The sequence below is a fragment of the Ixodes scapularis genome, unplaced genomic scaffold, assembly GCF_016920785.2.
Source record: "Ixodes scapularis isolate PalLabHiFi unplaced genomic scaffold, ASM1692078v2 PGA_scaffold10__122_contigs__length_95168666, whole genome shotgun sequence".
Taxonomy (NCBI): Eukaryota; Metazoa; Arthropoda; class Arachnida; order Ixodida; family Ixodidae; genus Ixodes; species Ixodes scapularis.
Window position 1 is genome coordinate 8,658,809 of NW_024609836.1, and position 16,237 is coordinate 8,675,045.

Consider the following 16,237-nt stretch of genomic DNA (forward strand, 5'->3'; position numbering starts at 1 on the left):
TCACATTTTAACCGGACGACGCGGAAGCCTCTTCCACTTACGGGGTGCCCCATTGTTACCGAACGGAAAGAAGAAATGACCCCACGACATACCTGGCACTAAGCGGTGGAAAAGGCGGCGCATACTGGAAAGGGGTAGTGGGATCAGGTGCCAACGCTATGGTGCCTGGAACGTGTCTCCGACTGGTGTGTTTACCGTGTCCAAAAAACTGGTACCTCGATTTCTGCCTGATGACGTCATACAAGTGTCATGCTGTCGCCGATCGCGACCCTGGCGGTGTCCCAGCAGCTGCGGTAAATGTGGCAGACGCCTGTTCTGCTGCAGATCGCTCTCCAATATGGCAGTCCACGGAAGCTACAGCTGCAGGAAGTTGGGACGCCGCGACAACAGCGACACTCGCGTTCGCTTGTACTTTTTGCCAGCATTTCTGCGACCAACCGCCTGGATCGCGACATGTAACCCCCGCAGGGGGCACCTGTGAAAGCAGGTGTTTGGAGAGTGGCGTCTCCACGGACCCCGAGCCATGCGGGTTCGCCCGCCCACGTCTGGCTGTGCGTGGCTTTCCCGTGTCCGAGGAAAAGGGCATCCTGGTGGTTGAGCCGAGCCCGGGGTAGGTTTGGACCCTTCGGGGCCCCCCGGGTGAGGCAATACACCACTTCGGCCCCTGCTTCTCGTAGACGGGAGTCCTGGTAAGGCCCGGCCAGGATGATTCAGTCTAGTCGCCTTTTCTTCTACTATCCCCTCCGATCTTTCACTTTTACCTGTCCTGTTTCCTTCTTTTCCTTCTCATTTCTCTTGCTCCTTTTTCTTCCCTCTTTGGCGGCAAGGGCTAACCTTGGGTGGCAATAGACCTCTTGTCTGGACCCACACTAGGTTATAGTGTCTTCGTAGCACTGATAGCGTAATGTCGTCAGCAAAACCCTTATTGCTATGGCGCATTACCTATCCCCATGTTGGGCTCCGTGGTGGGTGGTGCGCTACAGACGCCGAACGCCTTCCCATTTCTTATGGGTTCTAAACTAAACCAAAAACCTGATCGGGCCCTGAAAAGGGTCCGGACCGAAGTACACGTCAGAGAAGCATTTGCACCCGTGGAGAAGTTTCCCCGATTTCTCGTCATGCATTCCGAAACGGAAAAACCTTTATCCAAGTTATCCCCGTTCCTGGTCTCTAAGACTCTTGAATCTGTAATCGGAAAAATTTTAAAGCAAAAAAAATGCCATCTGGAGATCTCCTCGTTGAAGTTGTAACCGCTCAACAAAGCTTAGACCTGCTGGCACTCAACGTGGTGTCTGACTACAGGATTACTGTATCACCCCACCGCACTTTGAACACTATAAAAGGCGTAATATCAGAAGATGACCTGTTAGAATCCCCCGAAGATGAAATTGTCGATGGCCTTCGTGACCAAGGAGTCATTGCTGCCAAACGAATTTCTTTTCGACGGGACGGCCAAGAGGTGAAGACAAAGCATGTCATTCTGACTTTTGAGCTGAGGGCGCTTCCGGAATCAGTGAAAGCCGGATATCTGAACTGTAGAGTACGGCCATATGTGCCGAACCCTCAGCGTTGCTTTCATTGCCAGAGATATGGCCATAGCGCCCAGAGCTGCCGTGGGAAGACATGTGCCAAGTGTGGCAAAAATGATCACCCTGCAGAGAATTGCTCTAATGCACCTTGCTGTATCAACTGTGGTGAACCTCACCCTGCTTATTCCCGATCGTGCAAAAAATGGAAACAAGAAAAAGAAATTATAACACTCAAAGTGAAAGAGAACATCTCATTCCCCGAAGCCAGGAAGCGATTCTCCTTCCTGCAGAAGGGTTCTTACTCTTTGGTGGCACGTGCAGGGGGTGTGCCATCAAAGTCTTCGGTAGGAATCCAGGTCTGTCCTAATGACCTGGTGATTCCACCACCTCCCCCTGCCTCAAAGATTCGCTCCACGACTCCGTTTGTCGTTGGAACCGAAGAAACCACAGGGCCCTCCAGATGGTGCAGAGGCAAGAGATGCCTCTGTGCCAATGGATGGGAGACAAGAGGAGAGGCGGCAACACCAGCCTCAGGGAGAAGGCACTAGTGCCTCTTCCATTTTAAAGGACGGGCCATCGAACGATGTGCCTGCCTTGGTCACTCGGACCCCTCCCAAGAAGAAGGAGGGTAGTTTTCGTTTTAAGGCTTTAGGAGAGGCCTCGACACGTAAGGAGGTGCCCGTACCAGCTGCTCCCTCAGCCGTTCCGCCTGAGGAGGAGCGGATGGAACTTGGTGAACCTCCTCCCCCTTGTTCGGTCCCACCTGATGACGCAAGGCTTATTACAAAGTCATCCCAGAAAAAGCTCAATCCGCGAGTAACCCCACCCAAACCGCCCCAGGGCACTTAGGGCAGGTTTCCTTTTTTCTTGTGTTGTTACTTTAAACCGTTTTTAACATGAAGTCATATAGTTTTATACAGTGGAACTGTAGAAGTCTTCTGCAAAATATTGATGACATTCATTTCTTTCTGGATGAGCTACAGCCCATTGCTGTGTGCTTGCAGGAGACATATCTTAACAACACCCATACAAATGTTTTTAATCGTCACCGCGTTTTTAGAAAGGATCGGGATTCAGACCACTCTTCAGGTGGTGTTGCCATTGTTGTACGGAGTGGCATAGCATGTGTGGAAGTTCCTTTGCGTACATCACTAGAAGCTGTTGCGGTACGTGTTCTTGCTGATCGTCTCATTACGGTTGTGTCCTTGTATTTGCCACCTCATCGTCAACTGCATCTTCATGAACTTCAAGGATTGGTTCAGCAACTCCCAACGCCTTTTTTAATTTGTGGTGATTTTAATGCTCACAGTCCCATGTGGGGCAGTAAGCGCCTTGACTCTCGTGGCACTGTTGTAGAAAGATTTTTATTGTCCTCAGACATATGTCTTTTAAATAAGAAAGAACCAACGTTTTATAGTTCCACTCATAATTACTTCACATCCATCGACCTCTCCATTTCATCACCTTCATTACTTCCCTGCTTTTCTTGGAAGGTTTTAAAGAACCCTTTTGGGAGTGATCATTTCTCGGTTGTAATTGAAAGCCTCGTTCCTCTGCCGTCTATTTTAAAACGAACCCCTAGGTGGAAACTGGACAAAGCCGACTGGGCACTCTTTAAACTTGATGCAGTGCTTGACCCGTCAGTTCTAGCAAATTTGTCACCTGAAGAAGCGACAGTGTATGTTACGGAGCAAATCATAAGTGCGGCCCAAGACGCCATTCCTCGCACCTCCGAAAATTTACCCAAGAGGTGTAGGCCTTGGTGGAATGAAGACTGTGCCACTGCAAGGAAAAAGCAGCATAGGGCATGGGACACCTTTCGGAGGTACCCTACTCCTTCAAATAAGATAGAATTTAAAAGACTAAAAGCAAAAGCCCGATGGACTATGAGAAAAGCCAAGTGGAAGTCCTGGACCAGGTATACTTCCTCCCTAAATAGTTTTGTCTCAGAAGGAAGTTTGGGATAGGTACAAAAAAATCAAAGGGGATTACCGTTGCTTTGTTGTTCCTCTATTTAGCTCCCCTGCTAACTCGCTGAAAGATGTTGCTAATGTGCTTGGACAGCACTTCGAGAATGTTTCCAGCTCCCGAAATTATCGGACGGAATTTAAACGTTTTAAAGCAAATGCAGAATGTCACCGTATACCCATGTCCGGTTGTAGCTCTGAGCCATACAACACTCCTTTTACAATGCAAGAACTAGAGGTGGCTCTGGGCTCCAAGAAGAGGTCGGCTCCGGGCCCTGATGGAATCCACTATGAAATGCTCCGTCAACTGTCTCGAGAATCGCTCAACACACTACTAGATTTTTTTAACTATCTGTGGGAAGCAGGCTACTTCCCTCAAATGTGGAAACAGGCGCATGTAATTCCTTTGCTGAAAGCTGGGAAGGACCCTTCGGACCCCCGTAGTTATCGTCCAATCGCGTTGACGAGTTGCCTTGGCAAAACCTTTGAACGCCTTATTAATAGGAGGTTAATTTATATTTTGGAGCATAACCACTTCTTTGCTAATAACCAATGTGGTTTTCGAGAAGGGCGCTCTACTTTGGACCACATAGTCCGCCTGGAAACAACAATACGTGAAGCTTTCATAAATAGGCAACATTGTGTCTCTGTTTTCTTCGACCTGGAGAAAGCATATGATACGACATGGCGGTATGGTATCCTTCATGATTTATATGCCTCTGGGGTGCGTGGTCGCATGTTGCGGTGTATAAGCAGTTTTCTGACAGGTCGCTCCTTTCAAGTTCGACTCGGCACTACACTATCCGACCAGTATGTCCAGGAAAATGGTGTTCCGCAAGGAGGTGTACTGAGTGTCTCCTTGTTTGCCGTAAAGATAAACTCGTTGTCAAAGGTAATTCCACCTTCCGTTTCATACTCCCTCTACGTGGATGATATTCACATCTCGGCCTCTTCTTGTAATTTGTCTAGCTGTGAGCGGCAACTGCAGCTTACCATCAACAGAATTAGTAAGTGGGCTGACGAAAATGGGTTTAAGTTTTCAGCTGAGAAGACTATCTGCATGCCATTTTCTCTGCGTCGGGGGCTGTTTCTAGATCCAGAACTGACACTAAACAGGGTTCCTATTAGTGTAAAAACGGAGCATAAATTTTTGGGCATAACGTTTGATAAAAAGTTAAACTTCGTTTCCCACCTGAAGAACCTGAAGAAGAAGTGCCTTAAATCAGCTAATATTCTTAAAGTCTTAGCGCACAAGTCATGGGGATCCGACAGAATATGTCTGCTACGCCTGTACAACTCCCTTATCCGGTCACGTCTGGACTATGGTGCTATAGTTTACGACTCAGCGAGGCCTTCTGCACTTAAAATGTTGGATCCTGTACATCATCTCGGTTTAAGGCTCGCTACAGGTGCCTTCCGCACATCGCCCATTCCTAGCTTGTACGCTGAATCTAATCAGATGTCACTTAGGCACAGACGACGTTATCTTGCTGTGACTTATGCTTCCAGAATTTGTCCTATCCAAATCACCCAACTTATGGTGCCTTGCAACATTCTCGGTTTGCTCGTCTTTTCGAACATAAGCCCAGGGTTGTACCGCCTTTAAGTCTTCGCCTTGAGGGCATTTGTACATCTCTTGACCTCACCCTTGACGAGACCGACCTTTTGCAGAAGGGTGAAAATGAAGCTCCGTGGAGTACGTTGCCCGTCTTCTGTGATTGGTATTTTACTAGATTTAATAAACATAACGTCTCCCCTGTGGTGATTCAACAAGAATTTCTTGAGGTGCAGAAGAAGTATGATAACTACTCCCAATTTTATACCGATGGTGCTAAATCATCGCATTTTGTAGGATCAGCAGTTTACTCTGAAGGATTCAGTTAGGTTCAGCGTCTCAAGGAATGTGCAAGTATTTACACGGCAGAGCTCTATGCAGTGTTGATGGCCTTGGAATATATCCTCATCAGCAAGACAATGAAATCTATTTTATTCGTGGACTCTCAAAGTGTGCTCACCACACTTTGCTCAATAAAGGGAAGTAAAAATAGACTGGCACAACTTGTCCGATCTAAGGTACAATGTGGTCTGCGGCTTGGCCGAGACATAAAATTCTGCTGGGTGCCTAGCCATGTGGGGATCCTAGGTAATGAAAGAGCAGACGAATTGGCCACGAGCTCTAAGCACCTACTGCCAACCACCTCACAGATTCCATTTCAAGACATGAAGCCCTTGGTGAAATCATCAGTTTTCCGGCTATGGCAATCGGAGTGGAGTCTGGAATGCGAAAACAAACTTCACAGGATTAAACCAGCTCTTGGTATATGGGAGAGTGCATCCCACAAAACCCGCCGCCTTGAAGTTCTTTTGTGTCGTCTTAGAATTGGACATTCCTTCCTCACCCACAAACATCTGCTCAGGGGGGAAGCCCCACCCCTGTGTGATGAATGTGTGGAGCGTTTGACAATTTTACACATTTTGTGGCTGTGCCCAGGGCTTGAGCAAGAACGACGTACACATTTCCCCGAGTTTTTTTCCCACCAGATTCCTTTTCACCCAGCGCTGCTAATTGGCGAGACTCCTATAGTACCATTTGATCGTATCATAAATTACTTAAGAAAAACCGGCTTCCTACTAGAGTTGTAATTTTAACTCTATGAATTTTAACCTTGTCATATGAACCTCTTTTCGATAATTCATATAAAAAAGACCTGAGTATGTCCCAACTAAACAAGCTTGGCGCAGTATGGCCATAGTAGCTTTGCGCCATAAAGCCCGTAATCAATCAGCGACATGTAACCGCATGACACTTCGGCTTCTATGACATTTGTTGCCACTTCGGGACTACTTTTGATGTGTGGACAGCATAGGAGGCTAAACAAACCAGTCGGAGACGCACACCGGGCACCATACCAACGCTGAAAGGTCCCGAATGTACACGTGAGCGCTGCGGTTGTATGAACTCGAGGACCGGAGCGTTCCAAAGGCCTTCGGCGAGCAGGTTCAGGTTGCAGTCTGGTTGTTAGGCGGTTTGGCAGCGCGAAATGGCTCTCGTTATGAACTATCTTTACCCCATGTTTGCTGTCGTTTGCGGGCAAGTGTCATGCCAAATTAGTGTTTAGTTGCACAGCAAATGCAATGCGAACCGCCGTGGCCGCCCGCTTCATCCAGCCTATCCTGCACATGCTTTAGTGGTGCCCTCTCGAGCCATCGACACAGAGTGCGGCAGCCGTGAGCGCTCGCTGAGCTCACTACCCCTCCTCTAGTTCACAGCAACCCAAGCCAGGACCAAGGACGTCATGAAGGAGGTTATCTTTCACTTGTTTTTGTTACTTTAATTTGCCTATCACTTCTAAAATAAAGCGAAATTTGAGAAAAGAAAAGGTTCACTAAGTTACTATGTTCACTGCACTCAGGTTCGGTGCAAAATAAAAAGCACCCAGACAGTCGTTGCAGGGCCCCTTTCAGCCACCTCCACTTTGTGGCGGCTCATTACAAAAATGTGAACCCATCTGGCCGACTCTTCTCTAAATTGTCGTTCGGTGAACACGGGCATTCGCTAAAATATCATTCGATCAAGTGAGTGCCTCCTGCCTGACACTTTTATGCGCCCGGCATATAAAGAAAAGCATTTCACCGCAATTTAGAAAACAAAAAAGCGAAGATGTCGCACTGTTGTTTGTATAAGACGCAGAAAGAAAAATGTTAAAAAGAACCACAGTTTATACACCAGAAAATATGGTATGTGTTGTCTTGCTTAAACATATTCGTCTCAGCCACAAAAAAAAAATTTTTCCTCTAACAAATTTATAAGAACTACTTTGCGCAGCGCACATACCATGTGTTAATAAAGTGGTACTCCGGCGATTTTTTGAGCTACCTCAACTAACTATATTTTCTGACTCCCCGGCCTTTAGCCTTTCCGGTATGCTGTTTAGTATCACGAAATCCATAATAGTTATTGTGAAATCGGCAAATGAAAATGATGCAAAAACCAACATTGAAATATACCCACACTTTTCAGTGCCGCGACGTCAGTGGCGGGCAGGCTTGCCAGTCGAGCGAGCAGTCTAAAAAATAGAATATGCCAATCATTAGTTCCAGGATGGAGTGCGGGGACTGGAGCTAGCTCCCAAAGCATTCATTTGACACCATGAAACTGCTTCGAATCAGTTGGGAACAAATTCTATAGTCCAAAAAGTGAACCCCTGCCTTCCACTGACGTCACTTTTTCGTTGTTGTCAGTAGAGACTCAGTTTAAAAGACACGGTGAGGACCAAAACTGTAAATTCAATAACTTTGTGAAAAAAAAAAATTATTTTGACCTAATATTTGGGATACTATTTTAGCGATGTTTGGCGAGTTCAGCAAAATTTCAAGCGAATCGGGGACCATGAAGAAATCGCCGGAGTACCCTTTTAAGCACCCTTACTTCATGAGTTGACAAGCATATGCGTGCTGAGGTTTTGATTTGCCTGTCTGATAAAAATCAGACAGGCAAATCAAAAACTCCTATGCATGCTTAGTAGCTATGCTCCCTATCACCTTCTGCGATAAGTGGATGCTTAAAATATCAGAGAAATGCACATGTTTGCAAAACTGCGTCCCCTATGTCCGTCATGTTCACGGGGTACCCACTGCTCAGGATATGAAATTCTTTGATCCTCCGAATGACGCGCTCTATGTGCACCTGTGCACTAGCTATTTTTCGGGTGCTGTTGACATCTTCCTTGCTCATTTGGCCCTTGCTAGGCTTATTGAAAGGAGGCATATATGCTCTAACACCGGGTGGCAGAAGGTCAAAAACTTTAAAACCTTTATCCATCATGATAGCATCCCCGGGTTCAAGCAAGGCAAACAGACCACTCTGAAGGACCATCTCCCTGTCACTCACTGACCCGCCCCAGGCTTTTGAGACAAAGTTTATATACCCATCGGGCGTGGCACCAATGAGCACTTTCATGGTGTTCCCGTGCTTACACGGGGAAAATGTCTGCCGCTGAGCATTCATGGAGGACGGTGTTTGTGTTTTAATTTCAGTTCCATCTATGACAATTCTTGTGTCTGGAAAATTCCTGAAGCATTTAGGCTGCTTTTCAGCCACCTCTGCAAGCGTTGGAAATCTCGTTATGTCCTTCAGTGCTTTCTGCAAAAACAAAATCCACCTAGAAAAAACTTTGCCGAACTGCAAAATAGACATGTTAAAATTGCGCGCAACTTCCTTAACCGGCATTCCTGTCCTGAGGCGCACAAGCACCATAAAAAATTCCTTGGCAAGCGTCTGGCAAGGTGCAGGTCCCTTCTTAGATTTTGACAGCACCTTTTCCAGGTGGCGAAAAAGAAGATAGAACACCCCACTCGACGGCAGACCAGTGTAATACTGGCAGTCCTGGGGGTCTTCCAGTGTATTCAGACCAAGTCCCTGCGCCTTCTTTCTCTCGTACTGGCCTTTCCAGTAGTCGGCCTGCCGCTGGGCATTAGCCAAGGCAAGCTCAGCTGCCTGAAGTTTTGCCTGCAGCAAACGTGTGTCCACACTATCCAAGGAGGGTAGGTGTGTGTCAGCAGGTTCTGCAGAAAGCATTTGTTGTCCAATAAAATGTGAGTAACGTATAGCATGTCCCAAGCGTATCATCATGGCAGGTTCATCCGAAACTAGCTGAATCTTACGAGACAGGCAATACAAGAAAGTACTACAACTTACGAAAACAGGGTGTATACCAGACAACCATGTTCTACAGAGTAATTAGCATCCACAGCAAAAAAAAAAAAAAAGAAAAGAAAAAAAAAGAGAGGGCAGAGCACTATTGTTTTTTTTTATGTTTCTCGCAAAAGTAGGGGGCTAAAGTATATTAATGTGCCAGAAATGAGTCGCCTACACAAGGACTAAAAGCAAACAAGGCAAAAACAAGCGTCCCAATGCCTTTTTATGATGCTGGTCACAGCATCTATAATGTGTGCAAACTCACCACTGTCGGTTGCTGACTGTATATGTTCTTGGAGCAAACATTTCTCCCGACTACCCGAGGAGAGCAGAAGGAGTGCTTCGGCAGCTTCTGCAGAGAGAATTTGTTGCCCAACAAATTGAGTAACACATACCTTGCCAAAACATATCATCACGACAGGTTCATCAAAAACTAGTTTAACTTTATGAGATACATGATCCAAGGCGCTATAGCTTACGAAAACAGGATTTATATCAGAAGAGGTTGGAGGGTAATTAGCCTCCACAGTGGCAAAAAAAGAAAAGAAAAACCGCATCTCCACGTGGTGAATGATGTTGATTGGGGCGAAGCTCTGGTGGTGCTTGTCTGCGTAGACGCTGAGCCGCAGCATGTCCAGCCTTTCGTTCATTTTCATCCATGTCACGCCGCGGTCAAATGCTCAAGTGCGTATATAACCACGTTCCATACCACACATTCTCTTTCATGGATGGAAACGCACGAAAGGCTCGGCATGCTGCGGCTCACCGTCTACGCAGACAAGCACCACCAGAGCTTCGCCCCAATCAACATCCACGGCCACTCGATTAGGACTCCCCTTGGGAGCGGCCTGCCGTGTGCCTCACTCCGCCGGTGAGAGCGATAGTTCTACTTTACCCCACAGCGCCAGCCGTGGCGCGCGTTATCGGTGAGAGATAGAGTTCCTGTATATGCTACCTACGGTAGCAGAGTTGCGCATTCAGCCTCGGCGCGTGGCCGTAGCGCCGGCTTTCCCGCACGAGCTGGATGCTTTGCTCCCCACGTGACTAAATTTGGCGACTAGCGGCGCCGCGGGCGCCGCCGCTCATGGAAAACAGGAGAGGAGGAAAAGAAGGCGGAAAGCAGGGAAACATACGCCGGGGCAAGAGAAACGTCGGCGGAGCGACCGTAAAGGTGGCTTTCTTACACGCCACCGGATGCTTTGCTCCTCACGTGATGGATCTCGGCGAATAGCGGCGTAGCGGCGCGGGGAAAACAAATGCGCAACTCTGGCTCCCGTAGGGAGCCTATACAGGAACTCTAGTGAGAGATAGAGTTCCTTTCGGGGGAGCATATCGAGGAACTGTATACAGTGCAGTCCACTTATAACGATATTGAGAAAACCGCAAAATCCAATCGTTATAGCCGATTATCGTTATATCTGGACCGACAAAAAAAAAACACAAAGAGAAGTTACTTACGGGCGATGAGTGAATCAGGTCGTACAACGCGAGCCGAGGCAAAGAAAACCGAAGGCTTTATTAAAAGGTACGAAAATGACTATAAAATAATTTAAGCATGCTTAAAAAAGTCGGAAATTTGCGCTTGCTTGAGCTGAAGTTTGACAATTGCCGTGTGCATTGCTTCCAGTTGTTGCGCGTACGCTGGCGGCAGTCCTTTTGCGTGCACAAAACCGACCAGCGACTGGATGGAGAGCAGGGCATTTTGTGAAGACATTGGAGGCGGGGTGTTCTCGTCGCCGCCGTCGTCGTCACTACTTTCGCAGTCGCTCGATGTGATTTTTCGTCGCAATTGCTGTTCCTCGGCAATGGCCTCATCAGTAGACTCCTCGCATGAAGCGGCAGCGTTGTCCGCGTTCAAAAAGTCTCCCAAGAGAGCTCCGCCGATGTTCTCCTCGGAAGCTGCTATGTGGTCCCAAAGTTCACCCACATCGGCAGGTTCGATGAGCAAGTCATTTGTCTCTTCCGAGACCGTGGCATTGTGGCGCACGAAGCCTGCCTTTTTAAAACAGTTCTTGAGTGTAACCTGCTTCACCTCATACCACGCACCATGCACGAACCGCACCGCTTCTAACAAGCTCACCTTCAGGTCAGGAGGTCCGCCGGCGTATTGAGACAATCCTGAGCAGTCTAGTTTCATGATGAGCCATTCCAGCATGCGACGTCTGTAGAGGGCCTTGAAATTGGCGATTTCAAGGCCCTCTACAGATTTCAAGATTTTTACTAGTTTTCATGTCGTTCGCTTCAAGTATTTTAATTTTTCTCAAATTTCCAGGCAAATTTTTCGTGATAAGCACCTTCCGGGCGGCCAGAATTCTATCGTTGTATCCGATATGTCGCCGATAATTCTATCGTTATATATGGTTTATTTTTACATAGGGGCGATGGGAGAATTGACAAATCTAAAAAATTTGATCGCTATAAGCGATATATTGTTATATCTGGTATCGTTATAAGTGGATTACACTGTACTTCGTTTCACGTTAGTATGTACTTGTTAGCCGCGCGTGCTAAAAGCGCGAGATAGTTGCTTCGAAGGAAGCCTCGGCGGCTGCATGAGCGCTCGTGCAGCGAGTGCTCCAGTCAAGGCAGTAAAGGCTAGCCGCTCGCGCTAGCACAGCGTTCGCGGTTAGTCCATGCTAAGGTAAGACAAAATATAGTGAGGAGCAGTACGCCCGGCCGGGCCCGGTGTGGCTATTTAGATTTTTTTTTTTCTTGAAGCCGCAAGTCTCAATTGAAACGAGTGCCAGATTGCATGAATGATGTGACAAATCTGTGTAGAATAAAAGCACATGATTCTTTCTGTGAAAAGCTCCCTCAGCTGCAGGCTGCGCGTTAAAGCTCTATTCTGCTGGCAGTATGAGAGAATTGTCGTTTTCTTGTTCCCGTAACTGTTGCCCCGTTTCTATTACCACTGTAATATAGGAGTTATAGTTAGATATAGCTAGGGCCCTGTGATTTCCGGTTTTAACCGACGCTCGAGCACGCGCGAGCTGTGCCATTTATTCATCTGTGAAGGATAATATAAAATCGGATTCCGCGTGCATAACTTCAGCAATATAAACTTCATTGTTCACAAAAAACAGACCAAGGGAGTCATATAGTTCAAGGGCGGAGTACCTTTCGGGAAGGCTTCAGCGATAGCCTCAATATATTCTTTAGTGGGCTGTTTAGGTCACCAGCCCAGTTGGCCAAAAAAAGTCTGAGGAGTTTTCTGAGCAGAGCGCTGTGGTAGGGGTCTCGGCAGTTAACACACCACATCAGCGGGCAGTCCATAAGGTGATAAAGCACAGCGCTCGAGAGGACCTTGCAAATCCTTCCACAACCACGAATCTCTGCCGACTGTAGAGCCCTCTCGACAAAGGTGCAGACGAGCTTGCACAGCCAAACAGCTTCAGGTCGTGGATAGCTGAGTCCTCCTTGGTCAAGGCTAAACATGGACTGATATGCTCCGTCATGTGATGCATTTCGCTTAAGTTGCGCTTGCATTCAGGACACGTCACCTGCAAAGTTTAGCGGGTTCTACACATTAGCCTTCCTTGCTTTCACTGAGAAATTCGTATTGTTTTGCTAGGTTGAATGTTTCAGCTAATTACTTTGAAATTACAACAATTTCTACAAATAAAAATGGTCACCTTTTGTTCGCAAACGAAGGCCAAGTAGCCAGCCATGTAAGTCAGCGGCGCAAACTCAAGTTCGGAAGAGACTTCATTGTACTTCATCAACTGCAGGATTTCCTGTTTCATGAGTGGAGTTGGCACATTTCATCGCCGTCTGGCACTCAGGACTAGAACGCGCATTTAAATTTCGGCACCTTCCAAAATTGCCAACAGAAACCATACACGCGAGCGCAGAGTGACACTACGATACTTTCGCCGAGCACAACGGTGCATAGGAGGAGGGGAAAGCAAGTTTTGCTGCCTTCTGCAACCGCGGCAGTGCCTCGGTATCGGCGAAGTCAATGACAGATAGATATTTTATCTAGGTAGCGGATCAAGAGCGCGTTGGGCGCCTTCTTTATACTCCGTTTCACCTTATGTTGTACCGCAGCGAAGGCTGGAAGCGCGAGCTCATAGCGTTGACAGCTGCCCTTACTGCACGAGAGCTTGTGCCGCCGAGATCTGCCCCAGAGCAAGGAGCTCGCGCTTACAGCCTTTCTTACGGTCAAGGAGGATAGAAGGGTAGGAGAGGGCATGACGTCGGCCGCTTAGCCTCCACAAGCCATGCTCCCTTGACGCCTCGCCTCTTTCTCATTTTCCTCATTACTCTCCTCACTTACCATGCCAACGTGATTACATCATGTGACCGTAGCTAGCCTTCGTCTTGCTATGGGGTACTAGAATACACCACAGTCTAGCCTTCGATCTGATAAAACCTACCGGACGGAGCGCGCGCAAGCCTGCAAGGAGTCCTTCTACAATCAACCATCCATCTCACACGTGACATGTCACGCGCACCAATCGCCAGAGAGATCTGCGGTCACGCTGGGTACAAAATTGTTTAAACTTTTTATGACTATAGACCGTTTTATCGTGGGTAGCGCCATTTTGAGAGCGAGAGAGAAAAGGGGAAAGGGCTACCGGCGCTTTCCCCCTTTCTGATTGTGTAGAAAGAGTAAAAGTCCCGGATGAGAGGCTTGGCCGGTGTTGGGTGTCTGCTGTGCCCCAACTTCTTTCGCGCTTTCTTTTCTGTTTTAGACTCGCAAACTTAATTAGAGCCACGGGCTTCGATGGCAACAGTCCCCCGGTCATCGGGACACCATTGCTCGGTCATAGGGTGCACGAATAACGACAGAAAGCGTCGAATACCGCCCAAGGACCTCGTAGCTTGCATGGAATTCGGCAAGGCACGTGCGGCTGCAATGTTTTAAAGCTCCACCGCTTTCCGCGTGACTGGAAATGATGAACCATTCATAAATTTTTGCTTGCAATAGGCCCATTTCAACGCAGCCGTTTTTAGTAATGAACAAGCGATTCACGAAACGGGAACCTCGATTAACTTTTGTGAACACCCGGAGCTGCTACATATCGTTTCGCTGCGCTGCTTTTATCTTGCGTGTCCGTGTTCTCATATTTCATTGTGGATGAACGACGAAGACGTTCTAAATGTGCTTATATCGAGCCGCAGAAAGCTTCAAAGCAGCCACGAATTATTTTACTATTTGATGCAATATTTTGAGTACTAAACTCCAATTTCTATCACTGACAGGTTCGCTGCCGCTGTTCCCCCCGTTGCCGCACTGGTGGATGCCATGACTCGAACAAAGAAACGTACACACTGTGCTCGAAGACGCAGATCGCAACACACGAGTGTTGCGATCTGCTTTGAAGCGCTGGAACGACTATCCAGCGTTTCAAAGCGCCCAATCAACGGAAACAACCCAAAAAAAAAAACCCAGCGGCACTCCAAGGAGAGCTTTTGCCAGCTCTCTGGTATCGCACAGGGGATCGCTATTCAGGAAAACCTATAGAACTGCATTTTCAACAATTTCTAGCCTCACCCGGCGGCGGAAATAAGCCTCCAACTAAGTGTTGGATAAGATGAAATCGAGTCAGTCACAACTGCAAATTATCAATATTAAGATAAATTCGGTTACAAAATTTTACTAGCTGAAACAGCAATTATCACGAGAAAAATGGCACGCACCTTGCGAGCGTACCCCATGTTCATCGGCGGTACAGCGTTCGGTGCGCGCTCCATTCACAAGCTGTTCCGAGCACAGTCGAGAAGATGGTGTTGAGGAAATGTCTTTTCGGTTTACGAGCGCAACCCACTGCCGCCAAGACCGGGGTCATGTGGAAAGCGATGGATTGCAGCCGCTCTCGACTTGCCGGATTCATTGCAAGCTACATAGGTCCTCGGACAGTATTCGACGCTTTCTGTCTTTATTCGTGCACCGTATGACCGAGCAATGGTGTCCCGATGACCGGGGGACTGTTGCCATCGAAGCCCGTGGCTCTAATTAAGTTTGCGAGTCTAAAACAGAAAATAAAGCGCGAAAGAAGTTGGGGCACAGCAGACACCCAACACCGGCCAAGCCTCTCATCCGGGACTTTTACTCTTTCTACACAATCCGAAAGGGGGAAAGCGCCGGTAGCCCTTTCCCCTTTTCTCTCTCGCCCTCTTTCAGTAGAACGGTCTATAGACCTTTTCCGCTTACTCTCGCCCCCGACCGCCAAGTAGGCATATCCGGTATGGGCGACGAAAAAATGTCAGAACGTTTCAACCTGAAAACAGTAAAAAAAATAGAGGGGAGGCAAAACGAGAATCTGTGACGGTTACGTTTATGTCCTAAATGGCTTCTATCGGCGTGACGACGGCAAAACAATGTTTTTGCCCATACTGGGAATGACGACAATTCAAGATGGCGGCGCCCTTGCGGAAAAGGTCTATAGTCGGTTACAAGTCAAGAAGGTATACGAGAAGCTCCTCCCACAAGTGTGATGCGCCCGTTTCAAATCTCTCCGCAGTCGAAAGAAGAGTTCACTGGAAACGCTCCTTGTTCCGCTTCAATGGATTCCCACTTGTCTCCGATCCCACTTTTTAAGAAAGCGACCTTTGTATTCATCGGAGAGGGAACCGAGCCCCTGAAAGCAGCCTTTGTATCCATCGGGGGGGAAGCTAATCCCCGAAAGTCGTATTTTTTTCCGTCGGTGGGGGAGAACTCTAATCTCCCTCTCGTGGCTTCCACAATGCTAAGTCAAAGTCGAAAAATAAAGCAAATATGTATAGAAAGGCAAGACCCTCCTCGCGCGTTGGCCGCGACGTCAAGGAAACGGTGGGACGCTATTGGATGCGGAGGTGGCGGAGGGATATCTGATTCCCTTTGAGGGGCATTTGCCGCTACCTTCTTAACCTGTAACTGACTATTGACTCCGTGCGACGCGACTGGCGCGCCGCCGCGCGGCCGGTATTGAAGGTAGGCAGTGAGCACCCCGGAGAAAACGAAACCGAAACCACGCCGCGTACGTTGGTACGCGTTGAAAGTCGGAGTGGTGCTGTTGCGCTGGGTTCACAGCATGAAGTGCTGCCTGTGCTGCGTCATT